The sequence below is a fragment of the Bidens hawaiensis genome, unplaced genomic scaffold (assembly GCF_021521415.1).
Source record: "Bidens hawaiensis isolate Kalapana, Puna unplaced genomic scaffold, B.hawaiensis_p1.1 tig00003644_1, whole genome shotgun sequence".
Taxonomy (NCBI): Eukaryota; Viridiplantae; Streptophyta; class Magnoliopsida; order Asterales; family Asteraceae; genus Bidens; species Bidens hawaiensis.
In genome coordinates this window covers 278,543-297,157 of record NW_027491207.1, presented here as the reverse complement: position 1 = coordinate 297,157, position 18,615 = coordinate 278,543, and the positions used below count along the sequence as shown (strand labels likewise).

The window sequence follows — 18,615 nt, the reverse complement described above, 5'->3', positions numbered from 1 at the left end:
TATAGCCTAGTATGTAATATATGTGGTTTAGAGAGGTAAAATATGTAATTGATTTTTAAGAGTTTGGTAAATATGTAATAAGAGAACTTAGGAAGGGGATATATAGGGGATATATGTAAACGGTAGGAAATAGTTAAAGTTTACTTTTTAGGAAATATAAACTGTATATATTATTATTATTATTATTAGGACTATTGGTTTTTATTGGTCCCAAGTATTTCATTTTTGCCGGCGCTGGTCCCAACTATCACTTTAACTGCCAACGGTCCCAACTTTCACACATGTGTCTGCTACCAGTCCACGACTAACCGAGTACTAACTCCGTTATGTTTTAGCTGACGTGTCCATTCTACGTGTTAAAAAACGTTGACGTGGCTGCCTGCGTGTATATTAATAACAAAAACCCGTCTCCTCCTGTATATTAATAACAAAAAACCCTAAACCCAAATCGATATCTCCAATCGATCGACGATCAAGAACAACCCCAGATTAAAACCCTAATTCAATCATTGAATCGATCGAACAGGTTACAAAATCTGTTGTGGGCATAAAATTACATACAGGAGGAGACGAAATCACTTCAATTTCACTCACCCAATGACCCAAATGGTTGCCGTCACAGGTTGCGGCGGAGGAAACAGAAGGTCAGACGAAAGTCAACTCTCCATACTGGAGTTAATAATCGCAGCTTTCCGGAAATCAATGGCGGCGTGTCGGGTTGATGATCGGATGGACGAATCGAAACCTAAGTTCCGTCAAATGGAAATTGGTTGGCCGACAGACGTCCAACATTTGACTCACGTTACATTCGACCGGTTTCATGGGTTCCTAGGACTTCCGGTTGAGTTCCAGGTTGAAATCCCGTCTCGTGTTCCCAGTGCAAGGTATGTATGTATGTAATTTTATTTATTTGGGGGTTTTTAGTTAGAAATTAATGATATTATTATTTGTTTATTGTTATGAATTATTGACGAAAAGGTGGATGACACAATTGTCAAACACCTTTATTCACACGTTTTATTCACAATTGTCAAACTATTGAAATGTTCATCAATAGTTTATATTGTCGGTAATTTACTTTTTGCACAGTAGTTTTTGCCTTATAAATAGAATGTATTTGTAACGAAGTTAATCATCCTGGTAGAACTAACAATTCACATATATCTCTTCACTCTCTTGTCTCTCAGATATAATAAAGTTCAATTATCATTTCAATAATTTTGTTATAATTAGAGCTAATATCATAACACGTTATCAGCACGAGCCGCTTATATCCTAACCAAGAAAGGTAATAGACACAAAGGTATCTACATAAGCATCATAAACACTTCTTTAATTATGTACATTAGATATATATCTATGCATATACATATACTAACTAATATACTGAGTAATAGCAATAATGTGTATAAACATTGTTATTAAAATTTGATAACTATTTTAGAAGTTAGATTTATTTACACTAACAATTCTATTCTTATTATTGTGCATACTAATTATATATATATTTTATAAAATAAACTGTATTTAATATCTTATGTATTATCTTACTTTAAAATAATTAATATTATATATTATATATATACACACACACACAAACGGTAATATTACCGTTATAAACGGTAATATAACCGTTATAAATGGGTTATAAACCTCCACTATAAATAACCAATCATTAACCCCATTTCATTTACAACAAACATTCTTCTTATTAAATTTATCCAAGATAAAATTCTCAAAATGATTCACCCGGTTTTGATGTTGGTCACTATAATGCTTATACTACTTCTCATTCTAATTTTTAATCTCCCATCTGAAGAGTTCGGCATGTTCTTTTTCTTTTATATGTTTATAGCTCTACCAATGTATTGTATCTCATTGTTGATTGATATATATGGATTCTAATATTTATCTTATTATTTGCTCTATTATGTTTAGCAACAAAATGTCAAATATAGCAAAACTCGAATTCCCAGCACTCAACATTTCTGGAGAAAATTATATGTCTTGGACAGCAAATGTCAAAAGACATTTAAAATCTATGGATGTGTTAGACGCAATCCAAGAATACAATGATTGCTCTGACCAGGATAAAGCAAGAGCTGATGTTTTCATCCATAAACATATTGATGAATTGCTACAGCATGAGTATTTTAATTATGATAACCATATATGATATGGGAAGATTTGAAAAGCAGATTCGGTCATCTAAAGGAAGTTTTACTTCCTACTTCTAGAGATGAATGGAACAGTCTTAGGTTCCAAGATTTTAAGAGGGTAAATGATTACACCTCTGCTTTATACCGAATTTGTTCAAAGCTAGAATTTTGTGGGTATCCCGTAACAGAGGAAGAAAAGTTAGAGAAAACTTTCTCCACGTTTCATGCATCAAATATAAACTTGCAAACACATTATCGTTTGCAGAATTTTAAGAGATACTCTGATCTAAATGCATTACTCCTTGTAGCCGAGAAAAATAATGAATTATTGATGAAAAATCATCAATCTCGTCCCACAGGTTCATTAGCAATACCAGAAGCACATGTTGCTCACAAAAGTTCTCATAAAAATTCTGATCATAAATGGGAACAAAGTCGAGGACGAGGCCGTGGACGTGGACGTGGTCATTTTGACAAAAGGCATTTTAATGATCGTAAGCATCCATTCAAATGGAACAATAACACTTACGGTCGTGGTCGTGGCCGTGGTCGTGGTCGTAACCAGAGAGCCAATAATTATCATGTCCCACACAATACTAATTCCAACCACCAAAATAAATGGAATGAAGCTGGTAGGTCCGAAAACAATGGCACTTCATGTTTTAGATGTGGAAGTACAAACCACTGGGCAAAGGCTTGTCGCACAGCTCCACATCTGTGTGAACTGTACCAAGCCTATCTAAAAGGAAAAGAGAAAGAAGTGAACCATGTTGATAACTTTAATAATATCAATGCTGAGCTGAGCGTTGAAGACTTTGGGATGGAACTTTGAAACAAAGTTGCTTGACTACTATAATTAGATGCAATTATTAAGTGTGTTCTCATTATCTTTAATTATGTAGTTTCTCTTCCATGTACTACTTGTGTTTCAATTAAAGTTCTTATTAAAATATCATATGTCTTCGTTATACACTTATTTTTTTTCTCTTAATATTTTTCAAGATTTAAAATGAAAATCACCGGAGCACAAGATCAAACAAATGAAGAAGATATATGTATAGCGGATAGTGGAGCCACGCATACTATACTTAGATCTAAAAAATATTTTTATGAACTGAAACCAACAAAAGGGATCATCAATACAATATCAGGTCCTACAAACTTGATAGAAGGAGTGAGAAAAGCTAATTTAGCATTACCAAATGGTACAAAGCTCAAAATAGAAAATGCTTTATTTTCCCCAAAATCAACAAGAAATTTGTTGAGTTTCAGAAACATATATCATAATGGATATGATACTCAGTCAAGGACTGTTAGTAATGAAAAATATTTGCATATCATAAGCAAAGATCAAATATTGAAAAAATTGCCAATGCTCCATTCTGGTTTGCATTATACATATATAAATGTGCCTCAAGCACATATGGCAGTCAAAGAAAATTGTTGCGATTCTGGTATCATAAACTTATGGCATGACAGATTAGGCCATCCAGGATCCACAATGATGAAAAGGATCATTGAAAATACACATGGGCATCCACTGAAAGGTCAAAAGATCCATAAAATAGATAAAATGCCTCAATGTACATCTTGTTCTCTTGGAAAATTAATTACAAGGCCTTCGCCATTAAAAGTCGATAAAGAAACACCAATGTTTCTTGAAAGAATTCAAGGTGACATATGTGGACCAATTCATCCACCATGTGGACCATTTAGATACTTCATGGTCTTAATAGACGCATCCAGCAGATGGTCTAATATCTCTTTATTATCGACTCGTAATGTTGCTTTTGCAAAATTTCTTGCTCAAATTATCAAATTACGTGCACATTTTCCGGATTATACCATTAAAAGAGTAAGGCTTGATAATGCGGGAGAATTTACATCACATGCTTTTGATGATTATTGCATGTCTGTGGGAATTGTTGTAGAACACCCTGTTGCTCATGTACACACACAAAATGGCTTAGCCGAGTCGTTGATCAAACGCCTTCAGCTAATAGCTAGACCATTAATAATGAGGACAAAACTCCCTGTTTCTATTTGGGGTCATGCAATTATGCATGCTGGATCATTAATCCGCATGAGACCAAGTGCAAATCATAAATACTCTCCCACACAACTTGTTTCTGGAAATGAGCCAAATATCTCTCATCTTAGAATTTTTGGTTGTGCTGTGTATGTTCCTATTGCACCACCACAACGCACAAAAATGGGTCCCCAAAGAAGGTTGGGAATATATGTTGGATATGAAACATCTTCCATCATAAGATACCTTGAACCTTTAACAGGTGATGTATTTACAGCACGTTTTGCTGATTGTCATTTTAACGAGACAATGTTCCCAGCATTAGGGGGAGAAATGAAAAAGCAAGAAAGAGACATATCATGGTGTGTGCCATCATTGTTACACCTAGACCCAAGATCAAAACAAAGTGAGACAGAGGTTCAAAAAATAATACATCTACAAGAAATTGCAAATCAGTTACCTGATGCATTTACTGATATAAACAGGGTCACTAAATCTCATATACCAGCTGCTAATGCTCCAGCTCGAGTTGAGATTCCAAGCAAGCAAAACCATAATAATGCGCCTCATGAATCTCAAAAACGTTTAAAACGTGGAAGGCCAATTGGTTCAAAGGATAAAAATCCTCGAAAAAGAAAGGGTTCTGAGAAGGATACTGACCCTAAGGAAGGAATGATTGACAAAACCTTCCCTCAGGAAAGAATAAATGATATAACATTTCCTCAGGAAGAAATAAATGATTCCAATAAAGAATTGTCAATAAACTATGGTAAATCACATATAATGTGGGATCGAGATGAAATGGAAAATATTGATGATATATTTTCTTATTCTGTGGCAAGCGATATCATGGAAGAAAATGATGACCCTGAACCAAAATCTGTAGATGATTGTAAAAATCGACAAGATTGGAACAAATGGAAAGATGCTATGCAAGCTGAATTAAACTCACTAAACAATCGAAAGGTTTTTGAACCTATTGTCATTACACCAAAGTCAATGAAACCTGTAGGATATAAATGGGTTTTTGTGAGAAAACGAAATGAGAAAAATGAAGTTACAAGATATAAAGCAAGACTTGTAGCTCAAGGTTTTTCTCAGAGGCCAGGAATTGACTATGAAGAAACGTATTCTCCTGTCATGGATGCTATTACGTTTAGATATTTAATCAGCTTAGCAGTCTCTAAAAATTTAGAGATGCGCCTTATGGATGTTGTCACAGCTTACTTGTATGGATCACTAGATAGTGACATCTATATGAAAATTCCCGAAGGATTTAAACTCCCCGATGCAATAAGCTCAAAGCCTAAGGAAATGTATTCCATCAAATTACAAAGATCCTTGTATGGATTGAAACAATCTGGAAGGATGTGGTACAATCGTTTGAGTGATTATTTGATAAGCAAAGGATACACAAATAATCTTATTTGTCCATGTGTCTTCATCAAGAAGACAACATCAGGATATGTGATCATAGCTGTGTATGTTGACGATCTAAATTTAATTGGGACACAAAAGGAAATTAATGAAGCAATTGCTCTTTTAAAGAAAGAATTCGAAATGAAAGATCTTGGAAAAACCAAATATTGTCTTGGTTTACAAATTAAGCATATGCATAATGGGATACTTGTGCATCAGTCAACTTATATTGAGAAACTCTTAAAACGTTTCAATATGGACAAAGCAAATCCTTTAAGCACACCGATGGTTGTTAGATCACTCAATGTTGACAATGATCCATTTCGTCCTTGCGAAGATAATGAAGAGATTCTTGGTCCCGAAGTACCATACCTCAGTGCAATTGAAGCACTTATGTATCTTACTAACTGTACAAGACCTGACATTTCTTTTGCAGTTAACTTATTGGCAAGATTCAGTTCATCCCCTACTAAAAGACATTGGAATGGCATTAAATATATTTTTCGGTATCTAAAAGGAACTGCTGATTTAGGTTTATTTTATCCTAACGATTCAAAAGAAGGGTTAGTTGGTTATGCAGATGCAGGTTATTTATCTGATCCCCATAAAGCAAAATCTCAAACTGGATACATATTTAAGAATGGAGGAACTGCGATTTCATGGCGTTCTCAGAAACAAACACTCATTGCAACATCTTCAAATCATGCTGAAGTCATTGCATTGCATGAAGCTTCAAGAGAATGTGTATGGTTAAGATCTATGTCACGACACATATTGATTTCTTGTGGACTAGAGAAAGATCGAATTCCAACTCCTATCTATGAAGATAATGCAGCTTGTGTCTCGCAAATGAAGGAAGGGTATATCAAAAGTGACAGAACAAAGCATATACCACCAAGATACTTTGAGTATACTCGAGACCTTATTAAAGACAATCAGGTTGAAATGAGATATGTCCAGTCCAGCAACAACTCAGCTGATCTTTTCACAAAAGCACTTCACATAGCAACATTCAGGAAACATGTTCATGATATTGGCATGCGCCATGTACGAACAATGTAACGACCTGCAATTTGAGGGGGAGCTATATACTGCACTCTTTTTCCCTTAGCTAAAGTTTTTTCCCCATTGGGTTTTTTCTTTAGCAAGGTTTTTAATGAGGCAGTACTTCAAGACCCCGACGTTTTGAAATGGTGTCATCCAAGGGGGAGTGTTATGAATTATTGACGAAAAGGTGGATGACACAATTGTCAAACACCTTTATTCACACGTTTTATTCACAATTGTCAAACTATTGAAATGTTCATCAATAGTTTATATTGTCGGTAATTTACTTTTTGCATAATAGTTTTTGCCTTATAAATAGAATGTATTTGTAACGAAGTTAATCATCCTGGTAGAACTAACAATTCACATATATCTCTTCACTCTCTTGTCTCTCAGATATAATAAAGTTCAATTATCATTTCAATAATCTTGTTATAATTAGAGCTAATATCATAACATTTATGTATTTTTGTTATTAATATACACGCAGGCAGCCACGTCAACGTTTTTTAACATGTAGGATGGACACGTTAGCTAAAACATAACGGAGTTAGTACTCGGTTAGTCGTGGACTGGTGGCAGACACATGTGTGAAAGTTGGGACCGTTGGCAGTTAAAGTGATAGTTGGGACCAGCGCCGGCAAAAATGAAATACTTGGGACCAATAAAAACCAATAGTCCTTATTATTATTATTATTGTTTTATTTTATTTTATTTTTTCACTTTAGGAAATATAAACTGTATATATACGTTATATTTATGGACAATTCTTATCAGTTTTTAAAATATGATATTAAGCTATTTTAAAGTTTACTTTGTTTTTTTAATCTAAAATTGCTAAACTATTAAAAAAAATTTAATTGTTAAACCGTAAAATCTTGGAAACTGGTAGGTTTGGTTTGTCTTTTTTATACCGTGGCTAGCGGTTTTGTCTAAAATCACGGTTAAATGTAGACGTGCACAAAAAAAAACCGGTTCCCTACTTAATCCGGAACTGGTTCTGGTTTGTATCCGGTGTACCTAATACCCAGTTTGGGTTATTTTATACCCGGAAAACCTTACCCGGTCCTAACTTTTCTTTTATAAATCGGTTCCTACCCGGTTCCGGTTCAACCGGTTCCGGTTTCAACCGGTTCTTATTCGTACCCGGAATAACAAGTTCCACCGGGTTTTCTCAATTAATGGTTGCAGTTTCAAAAAATTGCTGTTGGAACCGACTCCAACGGTAATATAGCCGTTTTAGGACCGTTGGAACCGGTTTTTAAGCTCCTAAAACTATATAACATGGTCTTTGATCAATTGTTTTACCACCTAACTCAAAAACATCAAAAAAACTTCTCGTTTTACACTCCCGGCTTACCTATATATACCTCCAATTTTTTTCACTTCCACCACCACTTGTTATTATGACAAACAAAAACAAGGACAAAAAGAAGGCGGCTTATACATCTGTTTTTTTTACCCCGGTTCGTGTCGAAGATGACCCCGAAGTTGTACGGTTCATCCTACATAACCGCAACGAAACGTATGACGGAATTGGGATTTGGTTGAGTTGATCAATGGAGACCTTAAGGCTCGTTGTAAATTTTGTGGCACTTTCTTAAAGCATGATTCGAGCTCAACTTTAAAAAAAACATATCGAAAAGAATTTTGTAAGACGTTGAAAGAAGTTTCCGTATCGGATCAGGTTTTTGCAAGACATGATGTTAATAGTAAAATAACATTGGATCATGTTACTATATTCCTACAAAAGAATTTGATCCGTGACTGCATTAAAAGTAAAAGTTCTATTGGTATACAGTTCAACAAAGGTAACTGTTATGAAATTTTAGTGACTTCAAACGTGATCTTAGCGTGCTTGTCTTTGTTTGATGCTTACTTCCAGGTGGCATTAGAACAATAGTTTTAGGCTCCAGTATTTTCGACGTAGTTTCACGCTCTCGTCATTCTACATTCGAGTATAGAAGATTGTCCTCTATAGCTCCAGCTCAGGATGATGTCAGCGATAGCACCATAGATGTTGCTGATATCAGCAAATTTGAAAGTGGAAAACCTGTTGAGTTTAGCAAAGTAGATGCACACTTGCTTCCGACTGTACTTCTCATTGGTCGCCCAAATGTTGGCAAATCTGCATTGTTTAATCGGTTAGCTATTCTAATATATGTGTCATAAAGTTTATACTTGTTTATGTTCACATTTGAGTGTTATAAACATGATATTTTAGTTTAATAAGAAGACGAGAGGCACTTGTGACAACCCTCCTAATGATCATGTGACTCGTGACATACGCGAAGGGATTGCCAAGTTGGGTGATTTACGGTTTAAGGTTTTGGATTCAGCCGGCTTAGAGGCCGAGGCTTCATCTGGTTCTGTTCTTGGTAGGACTGCAGAAATGATAGCAAATGTTTTGAGAATGTGTAATTTTGCACTCTTTCTTGTTGATGCAAGGTTAGTTTATTTTCATTTTGGTTTGTGTTCACATGCACTAGTTTTTGACTTGTTTAGAGAATTTAGAGATGGATGAAATAGTTGGTGATAAAAAAAAGTTGTGAAAATTTGGTTTATTAAAGATGGGTGAGGTCCTATAATTGGTGATATAAGGTAGAAAAAAAGGTACTTAAAAACGAGCCTCTAAATATAGAAGCGCATTTTAGTTTTGTATATAACTTTTTCACTAAATATAAAAGTTTTGTATATAACCTTTTCAATTATACGAAATTCAATATACTAGAGTTGTAGTTGATTCTTTTTTCTTTTTAGGGTGGTTGGAGTGCTCTTTCTATCTCTAACCATCTTTCACGCCATCTCTATTTCACGTCAGCGACACGACATTCAGTCATTGCATCCCTAACTATTTTTCAACCATGGAATTGCACTCCGTTCATCACACTCTATCTTTCAACCATTTTATATTTTTTATTTTTTTTGAAAGTAAATTATTTACAAATTAATAAACATAATATAAAATAATTAATTAAAACTAAAATAACATTATTTTTAAAACTTGAAAATTTATTAATAAATAAAATCATATCATCAATAAAAAAACATAAGACATAAATTAAACATTAAATTCATAAAATATGAAATTAATCTTCAGATCTTCACATTGGAATTAGAGTCATGATGTTGAACTGGAGCCGGGGACATAGCCGCAACCGTAAATATGTTATGATGTTTTAGAATATCTCACGTGGCGATGTGACTTGAAACCGAAATGAAAAAAATAAAGGTTTTGGGTTGGCAAACACAACCATTTTTCTAGTCGGGTTCGGGTCAACTAACATAACCTGGGTATGTATGTGTGAGTTAGGGTCGAAATCTTTGATTCGAATAACAATACGAATCGGGTTCAAATGGTACATTTCTAACATGACAACCCAGGTGTTTAAAAAAGAAAAAAGTCTAGGGGTGGAATGAATCTTTCAATGGCGTGTTTGGTCTTCTTCAATTTCACTTCGCCTAAACCCCTAATAATTCAGGTGGGTCTGCTTATCCTCATTCTCTTGATTTTGTTAGGTTGGTTCTCAATTTGTTTATCTATGTTTTTTTGATTTATGTTTATTTATCTTTTTCTTTCTTTCTTTCTGCAAATTACCCAAGTTTTACCTACGCAAGTTCTGTTCTGGTCTGGTAATCTTCTAGGTTAAAAAAATGAACAGAATTATATTATAGATTAATACTTTTGCTACTAGGAAACTAACTAAATTAGTATAGTTTGATTGGATGTTAATTTGTGTAAAAAATTAACTTCCAGATTTATTGAGTCACTCCTTTCTCTTACAAACTCTGAATAAGAATTTTGGGACGGGGGATTATTATTACTATTATTATTGGAGATTTTTACGTATTTCCCCTTTATAAGCCTTTTAATTACACATTTTTCCAATGCTAAATATAATATGAAAATACTCATTTGCCCTTTTCTATTTGCAATGAAAACATCTAACGTTGGCCTGAACTAGAGAACGGCGATTACTTTGCCGTTCAATTCCGGAATTCATTCACGCAAACGAGATAGCAACACAATTTCGGCAACCTCTTTGTTGTTCGATTAATCGCAAACAGTGATTGCGGCAACCTCTTTGGTGTTCATTTCTGATTATTTGGAGGCTTTGTAATTTTGGTATGTTGAAATTTTTACAGTTTCGGCACAATTTTAATTAATCATATTGGTACTGTTCGATTGATATTGCTCATAATTCATAAGTGATTTTGTATTAGGTTTTAGAGTTTAACAAAATAGGGTTTTAATTGGGTGGTGGTAGTGGCGCCTTCGTACTCATTTTCCGATTCACCGGTGCTAGTTTTTCTGCTCGTTTAATTAATCTCGAAAACATTATGCAATTAGTTTACATCATGTTTATTTATGTTTTTCTGATTTTGTTAGGTTGGTTCTCAGTTTGTTAAAACAATACTATGATGTGCTTCGACTTCGGTCTGAATTTGATAAGGCTACTGTGTTTATAAATTATAAAGAATCATGAACACAGGAGACTGATAATACTTAAAATTATTTAAGTTAAAAAGAAGGGTAAAATAGTCATTTATTAAGTATATTTTAATAAAATGAGGAAATATGTAATATATATGTTTTAAGAAGGGGATATATGTAAATGATTTTTAGAATTGGGGAAATATGTAATAAAAGATATTAGGGAGGGGAAATATGTAAATGCCCCTTATTATTGTGCTGGACTTTTTGATCCTCAAGAACATAGGTTATTTGCTTGTTTGGATTGGAGATTTGGTTAGAAATCTTTAACAAATTCAAGAATGTTAGGGATTTGATCTGCTTTTTCATTACTAATATGTCATCCCTTTTTTATTTATTCATAAATAAATATAAATAAATCTAGTCTATTTGTGACTTATTTATGTTTCAACTTTACCTTCATTAGCATTATGCTTGGATTTTGATAAACCACTTTTCTTTTTTGTTCTAAGGATATACAAGCACAAAAAACAGACAATCGCATGCTGTGTTTTAGTTCATCAACCTTCTTGAATGGTATGGATTCCACACACACAAATATGTTTATTTAGGGTTTAGGGTTTATTGTTTAGATTTTAGGTTTTAGTTTAGCCGTTAGCCTTGCAGTTTAGCTTTAGGGTTTATAAGTATGGTTTAAGGTTTAGCTCTAAGGTTCGGCTTCGAAGCGCTGGTTTCAACGCCGTTGTAATCTGTTCGTTTTAGTCAGTTCCCTCCGGTTCCCTACTTTTTTGGAGTTCCCCAATAAACACACCCCTGGGTATGCATATACATATATGAACTCATGTGTATCATATATAAGATACATATGCATGAATATACATGGTTCTGATCGTTTAATATAAAACTAGTCTGAGGGGGTGTTTGGGATTCCTTATTTTACCTCCTTATAACTTTTCCTATAAGTTAATAAGTTACAACTTTGTAATTTATTAACTTATCCCCCACCCTTAAACTTTTCCAAAAGTTAACAAGTCATAAGTTGCTCAAAATAAGCAATCCCAAACACCCTCTTAATATAGAGAATTGCTAGAACCGCATAATGAAAGAATGATGCTAACAAAAGTTCAAAATGTGACAATTATATCTGCATATGAATGTAAACTTTGATGATGGAAGCTCACACTTTGCGACTAAGGTAAATAAAACATATTGAATTATACATAGGTTAATATTGGAAAGATTGGTACTTAGATGAATAAAATAAACAAGATCTTTCTTTGAGATACAAATTTGCAGATGTATATCAGTTAATATTTCTAGATAGAAAGATTGATGGGCCTGTTTCCGGTCCTATGGCATCTGGGCCTGGTAAGATCATCAGGCCCAACCCGACCCGATCCCAGACTGGCTTTTCTCTATCAAAATCACTAACCGCGATGTTATTTTACTATTATGGATTCTATTTTCTTTATGACTGTATGAACGAAGTCTGTTTCATTTTGCATCTTTGTCATACTTACAATTATAATTATGATTTCAAGGAATATGTTTTCTGGCTCTCAAATCGCACGGGGAAGAAATGCTTTCGATGAAGCTGCATCACAATCCTGTTGCTGCTGTTTTTCATAATTATAAAGTATTTTGTACCCCTAGAGTGATATCTGGATTCTGGGTTGGACCAGATGTTGATGATGGTTGGGGTTTTGTTGAGGCTACTGTAAACCAAATGTTTGATTCTTAATTTAAATAGAAAATTATACCAGGCTAATTAATCAATGTTTTTGATAAGACAGTGTCGGCTATTTTAGACGACTTGCATTGAAGAATATACTTTTATAGGTTTAGTTGGATTAGTTTAATTTTAAATCAATTAATAGATGAAACCAATTAGTTTTTGAACTGAAAGTTTAAGTAAGTTTGTGATTGACTTTGTATTATGGGTAGATTTAAGTAATCTTTTCCAGTTTCCAATTAACAAACCATATTCCATACCTAGTTCTTTAACCATAGTGCTTGTGGGTTTCTCGGCGAGTAGCAGGATATCAGTTGAGCGTGCTAAATGAGTTGTGTTCGCAGGCCGAACTTGACGTGAACCGACAAACTCAAACACGGATCGAACACTACAGTGACCCGAAAACGATGTCATTTACCCGTGTAAGACAACATTTTTTTTTCTTTGGCTGCATATATACTTGACAAATAAATTTGTAACCCAAAATACACAAGTATATAAAACAATACATCTGTCTCTAAAGCCTGCTGTTAACATTCTCTTAAGTTTTGGCACAACGAATAAGTTTAAGTTATATCATAAAAAAATAACTATAAATTTAAGAAAACACATGGATTAAATGGGCAACCCCTAAACCAGGTTGACCCAAACTGTCCCATTTAGCTAAACGCGTTTAAGACTCGACCCGAAACTTATCTGAATACGTTTAGAGTAAATCTGTTGGTGCATTATGCCAGTAGTTCATTTGTCTCGAGTCTATCGTGTCTGTAATCGTTACGATGCTTGTTATGTCTTGATGAATTAGTTAGTTTGGTTATTTGGTTTTGGCGAACTTATGTTCTGGCGAAGTTAGGGACAACTTCGCCTAGGGAGTTAGGCGAAGTTGTCGTATTATATAAACCTAACTTACACCGTTTGTAGTTAAGAAGTTTTTTGGTTTTTGTTTTGTAAGCTACAGCAAGGTTTGGTGTTTTTGGTGTTAACATCCAATAACAAGTAACCTTTGTCCTACGTGTTACGTGTTTCTTTACGTGTCTCTCGATTTAATACTCGTATCGTATACGTAGGGGATTCCGCACCCTCGTGTTACGAGATAATCCTGTGTTGATCCGGCAAGGAACCTACAATTGGTATCAGAGCGTTTGCTCGTGATTGTGTGGTTCGGGGTTATCATGCGAGTGTTAAAATTACTCTGCTAGACTTTTCGCGGAATCGTTTCACGTAAAACACCGTTCGTTCAGTCCATTCCTACATCATATTACCCTCGTCGCACTCCATACTACCTTTTGATCATTCGAAACAAGAAAAACAGTGCTCAAAATCAGATCTCACATCCAGCGAAGTTGCCGTCACCTGTCATTAGGGTTTCGGCAAAGTTGTATTCTGGCGAAGTTACTGGGTGAAGTTAATAGAAAGTGAAGTTAATTATAACTTCACGCCAAGCGAAGTTAACACAAGCGAAGTTAAAACAACTTCGCCCTACAGTTTGAATTAGTTCCAGCTTTCGTTTCGGTTTAATATGACGTCAATAAACATCACTGAACTGGTAAAGGTGGAAGTTGAAGCTGGGTCAGCGACTAAAGCTCCAAAGTTACTTAAAGGCACTGATTTTGTTGCGGGAAAGACAGATTTGAGCAGTATGTGAAATATCAAGATGCAAAGATGTGGGTATGTATTCAGGATGGCTATATCCCTCCAACAACTGAGTTTGAAGGACGTGAGCACCTAAAAAAATATAATAAGATGGAGGACGATGAGAAGAAAATGTACGAGGCAGAAAGTAAGGCACTAGCTGCAATCACCATGGCACTACCTCAGGAAATTCTTCATACTTTCAGAAAGTACAAGTCGGCTAGAGAATTGTGGGAAGCATTGGAGAACAGCTATGAAGGTAACGTCGGAATTCGAAACTCCAAAACAAAGTTACTAAAAACTCAGTTCTCAGTATTCAAGTACTGTAAGAATGAATCACTTGATGACATCATCACAAGATACTATCACTTGATGACCGAATTGGACAACTACTCCATAAAGTATTCTGAGAGTGAGATTGTGGAAAAACTTCTTGATGCTCTTCCACCAAGATGGGAGATGTACACAGTTCTGATGAAAGAAGATAAAGAATTTGATAGCTTTGATTTAGAAAAGGTGGTTAACAAGTTACGTAATTATGAGCTTAATATGTTACGAAAAGAGACGCCTACTGATCAGGTTCAGGATCTGGGAATGTATGCTGCAAAAGGCTCTACAAACTCAAGTTCTAAAACAGATTCGACCGCCTATTACTCAGGCGGGAAACCAAATTCTACGCAAGATGGTCATGTGGTGATGAATATGGATGGAGATATATGCTTTGTAGCTAGTGGAAGTGGTTCTTCAAAACCTCAATCCTCAGTCAGTAATTCTTTTACTAGTCCTTCAAGTGTAAATTACTCAAAGATGCCTATGAGTGTAAAATCTGCTGAACAAAAATTTGCTCTTTATGCCTCTTTCATTGTGTCTTATGAGAATTACATCAAGGGAAAGATAGTTGACCCTGCAACCTTGGATGAGGACTATGATCAGATAGATGCTGATGACATGGAAGAAATGGATCTGCAGTGGCAAATGGCGATGATAGTAAGAAGGGTAAAACGGTTTATGAAGAAAACTGGACGAAAGTTCGTGGGAGAGAGACCGGGATTTGACAAGTCAAAGGTTCGTTGCTACAACTGTCAACAAAATGGACACTTTGCAAGAGAGTGTACAAATGAAAGAGTTGAACGGAGTCAGAACAGGCCTACTCAACAGAGTGGGAATGGAAGTGAAATAAAAGCCATGGTGTCTCAACAGAATGGTGGTTATAATTGGAACATCAAAGTTGAGGAAGTGATGAACAAGCAAATCCGGTGAATATCGTGACTGAAAGATGTGACAAGGAACCAGTGGAGGATCAAGCATACATGGCAGAAGTGAATGATCAGCTCTCAGAGGTATGTTCTGAACCTCATTGTGAACAATGTGAAAAATTGTCTAATCAATTAAATACTTTAATTGATCAGTATGTAAGTTTGGAAAAAGAATTAAAAATTGTAAAAGAAGAACATCATTACTCTAAACAAAAGGAAAACAGTTACTCGGTCAAAATTAATGCTGGTGAAAAAGACATAAGATGCCTTAAGGCAACATTAGCTGAGAAAATCCAAGTAATTGATCTAAGTTATAAAGTTGTGGAAGAAAAAACCAAACTTATTGCTGAAAAGGACAAACAGATAGCAGATTATCAAGTAAAAGTGATGGAGCTAAACAGAAAACTTGAACAGTTTAGGAATTCTTCAATGATGCTTAATCATGTCCTAAGTGTTCAACGTTCTCCTAATGATAAAGGAGGAATTGGATACAATGAAGTTCCACCACCTTTTAACAATAACTATACTTATAATCCTTGTAATCAGCCATCTGCTTTTGTTAAACCTGATCAGACAGTAACGGGAAATGGCAGCTCCATCGATTTACCCGTTAGAGTTCAATCAAGCCACACCAACGTTAAATTGAACAATCATGAGAACCTCGATAAAGATATTAATGAATCAGTTCAGACAAATTCGTCAGTCGTGGATCAAGATTCCACGAATAAGGAGTCTGTGAACATTCGCAAAGTGGATGATGAAGTTGTGTTACTCAGACGGGGGGAGAGTGATACTTTTAGTGAAAAGAAATCTTCTTTAAACCCATTCGTTCCCCCTTATGTGAAACAAACTGTCAGTGAAGCAACTTCATCTTCTGCTGCAACTTCTGAAAATAATGTTAGGATAGACACAGATTGTCCAAACAAAATTAATAGTCCGAACAAAAGTTGTTTTCGATGTAACAAGATAGGTCACTTTGTCAGCAACTGTCCGTGTAAGGCCCCGAACCCCGGGAACCCCACAGTTGGTAATCATTCAAAATACTTGTAAAATAATTAAACTTAAAAACAATTCTTTTCATTAAAATAAAAGAATTTTGCCCAAAATCAACATAATTATCTTTAAATAAAAACTTTTAAAAATAAATATTTAATAATATAATCTTCAATTCCCGTATGCCTTTCACCGTCCAAGTAGCTTCGTGCACGTCCAAGCGATAAGGCATCCTCTTTCTAACCTGAAACTCACACTAACATGCACACAAAGTTAGCTTGAGCTGAGTGAGTTCAAGTTTTAAGTAAATGATAACAGTAGTAATAATTATGATAGTCATACCAAAAGTTTAAAAAGTAAAGGGTGCATCCATCAAATCATCATTACCGAAAACTAAACTCCTCATACATACATATACAAAATGTATATGTAAACATCCTTTCAATTACATCCCTATATATATAACAGTATATATATATATAACATCCACGTATAACATCAGGGTCGAGCAAACGTACAACCCAAACACGTAACATCAGTGCATGCAAACACAAAGTAGGCATACACAACATCAGTAGTCGAAACGACTACAACATCGCCAAATATAGGCCAAGCAATAATGTATATATATATATATATATATATTTAACATCCCAAGGCCTACCATATACTAGCAAGCCTATATAAATTCGTTTAAAACATTTCATCGTGTAAGAAAACAGTTAGGTGTGCATGCTAACCCAAAAGTAAAAAGAGTAAAAAGGACATCATGAACTCACCTGAAATCAATCGAACACCTGCAATGAGCTAGGAAATCCCTAAGTGCACAATCACAAGCAAGGGCCTGTAAAGTATACACAACGTGTTACTAAGCTAGACCGTAGCACACTCTTGTCTAATGGGCCATTCAAGCCCAACAACTTGGCCCAAGGCCCAACAACTTAGCCCAAGGCCCAAGGGTAGTCAAATCGAGTCGAATACGCGCGTAATAAACCTTTAAACCATTTGTTAAACGAATCAGCCCCAAATGGACCAAATTCCCATTTTAATCCTTTCATTCATCATAATTAATTCACCCGAGTTGATAGGGTTGACGGTTCCTTTTTACAACTCTCAATTTGACAATTAAGCGAAAATTCGCGCACCGCCGACTCGATTGACCAAGAACCAACCAAAACAGCCTCGAGCATCAAAAAAAACAATTTTTCCACAGCCCTTAAACCCCCCTAGGGCTGTACAAGCTGATTCGGTCGGTCATCCGATCAATTAACGCATCAAACTCAACAATTGTCAATCCTACACCCGGTAAACCCTAGTTTTCGAACTAAAATCGATTAACCGACCTAAACACCTCCAATGGCCATGAAATTTTAATATGATGTAAATGCCATACCTGGGGATCTTTCCACACCGGAAACTCTAATTTTTATCCACGGGAAATGGGTCAATTACACCTTGGCTGAAAATCTGTCCAACGAAAAGTTCCGGCAAAATTGAGCATCAAAACGATTAGGAGTGAACAAAAAGAGTGTTGGGGATTGTAGTACATACCTTGAACTACTTCTAGGAGCTTGGAATTAGTCAAAAAGTCGAAGCAATGAAGGGAGGGGGGGGGAGCTACTTGCGGCCGATCGGACAGTTGCTGAATAGGGTTTAGGTTTTTTTTATTAGTGTTATATTATAAAACTTTTTCATTCTAGCCCCCGAAAAATAATAATAATGCAACTTCGAAGAAATGTTAAGCGATGAGACGTACTGGGATGACGTAAAGGCTTCTGAGGAACGTTGGATAAATCCCGAGAATTATACATACTCCACAATCCTTAATTCTTGAAACCGGAATTAACGGGCGTTACAAGTCCACCCCCTTACAATGGGATTCGTCCCCGAATCCCAATGCGACAGGAACAACT

The 18,615-nt window shown here is 35.3% G+C and overlaps 2 long non-coding RNA genes across 2 annotated transcripts; both read left to right on the top strand.

Moving 5' to 3' along the window:
- Positions 1–8,382: 8,382 nt before the first annotated feature.
- On the top strand, positions 8,383–9,007 carry LOC143623909 (uncharacterized). The gene is made up of 3 exons (XR_013151990.1): positions 8,383–8,465; positions 8,540–8,798; positions 8,879–9,007. It is a non-coding gene; the product is annotated as an uncharacterized LOC143623909 (long non-coding RNA).
- Positions 9,008–10,077: 1,070 nt separating this feature from the next.
- On the top strand, positions 10,078–12,848 carry LOC143623907 (uncharacterized). The gene is made up of 3 exons (XR_013151989.1): positions 10,078–10,136; positions 11,602–11,665; positions 12,631–12,848. It is a non-coding gene; the product is annotated as an uncharacterized LOC143623907 (long non-coding RNA).
- The last annotated feature ends 5,767 nt before the right edge of the window (positions 12,849–18,615 follow it).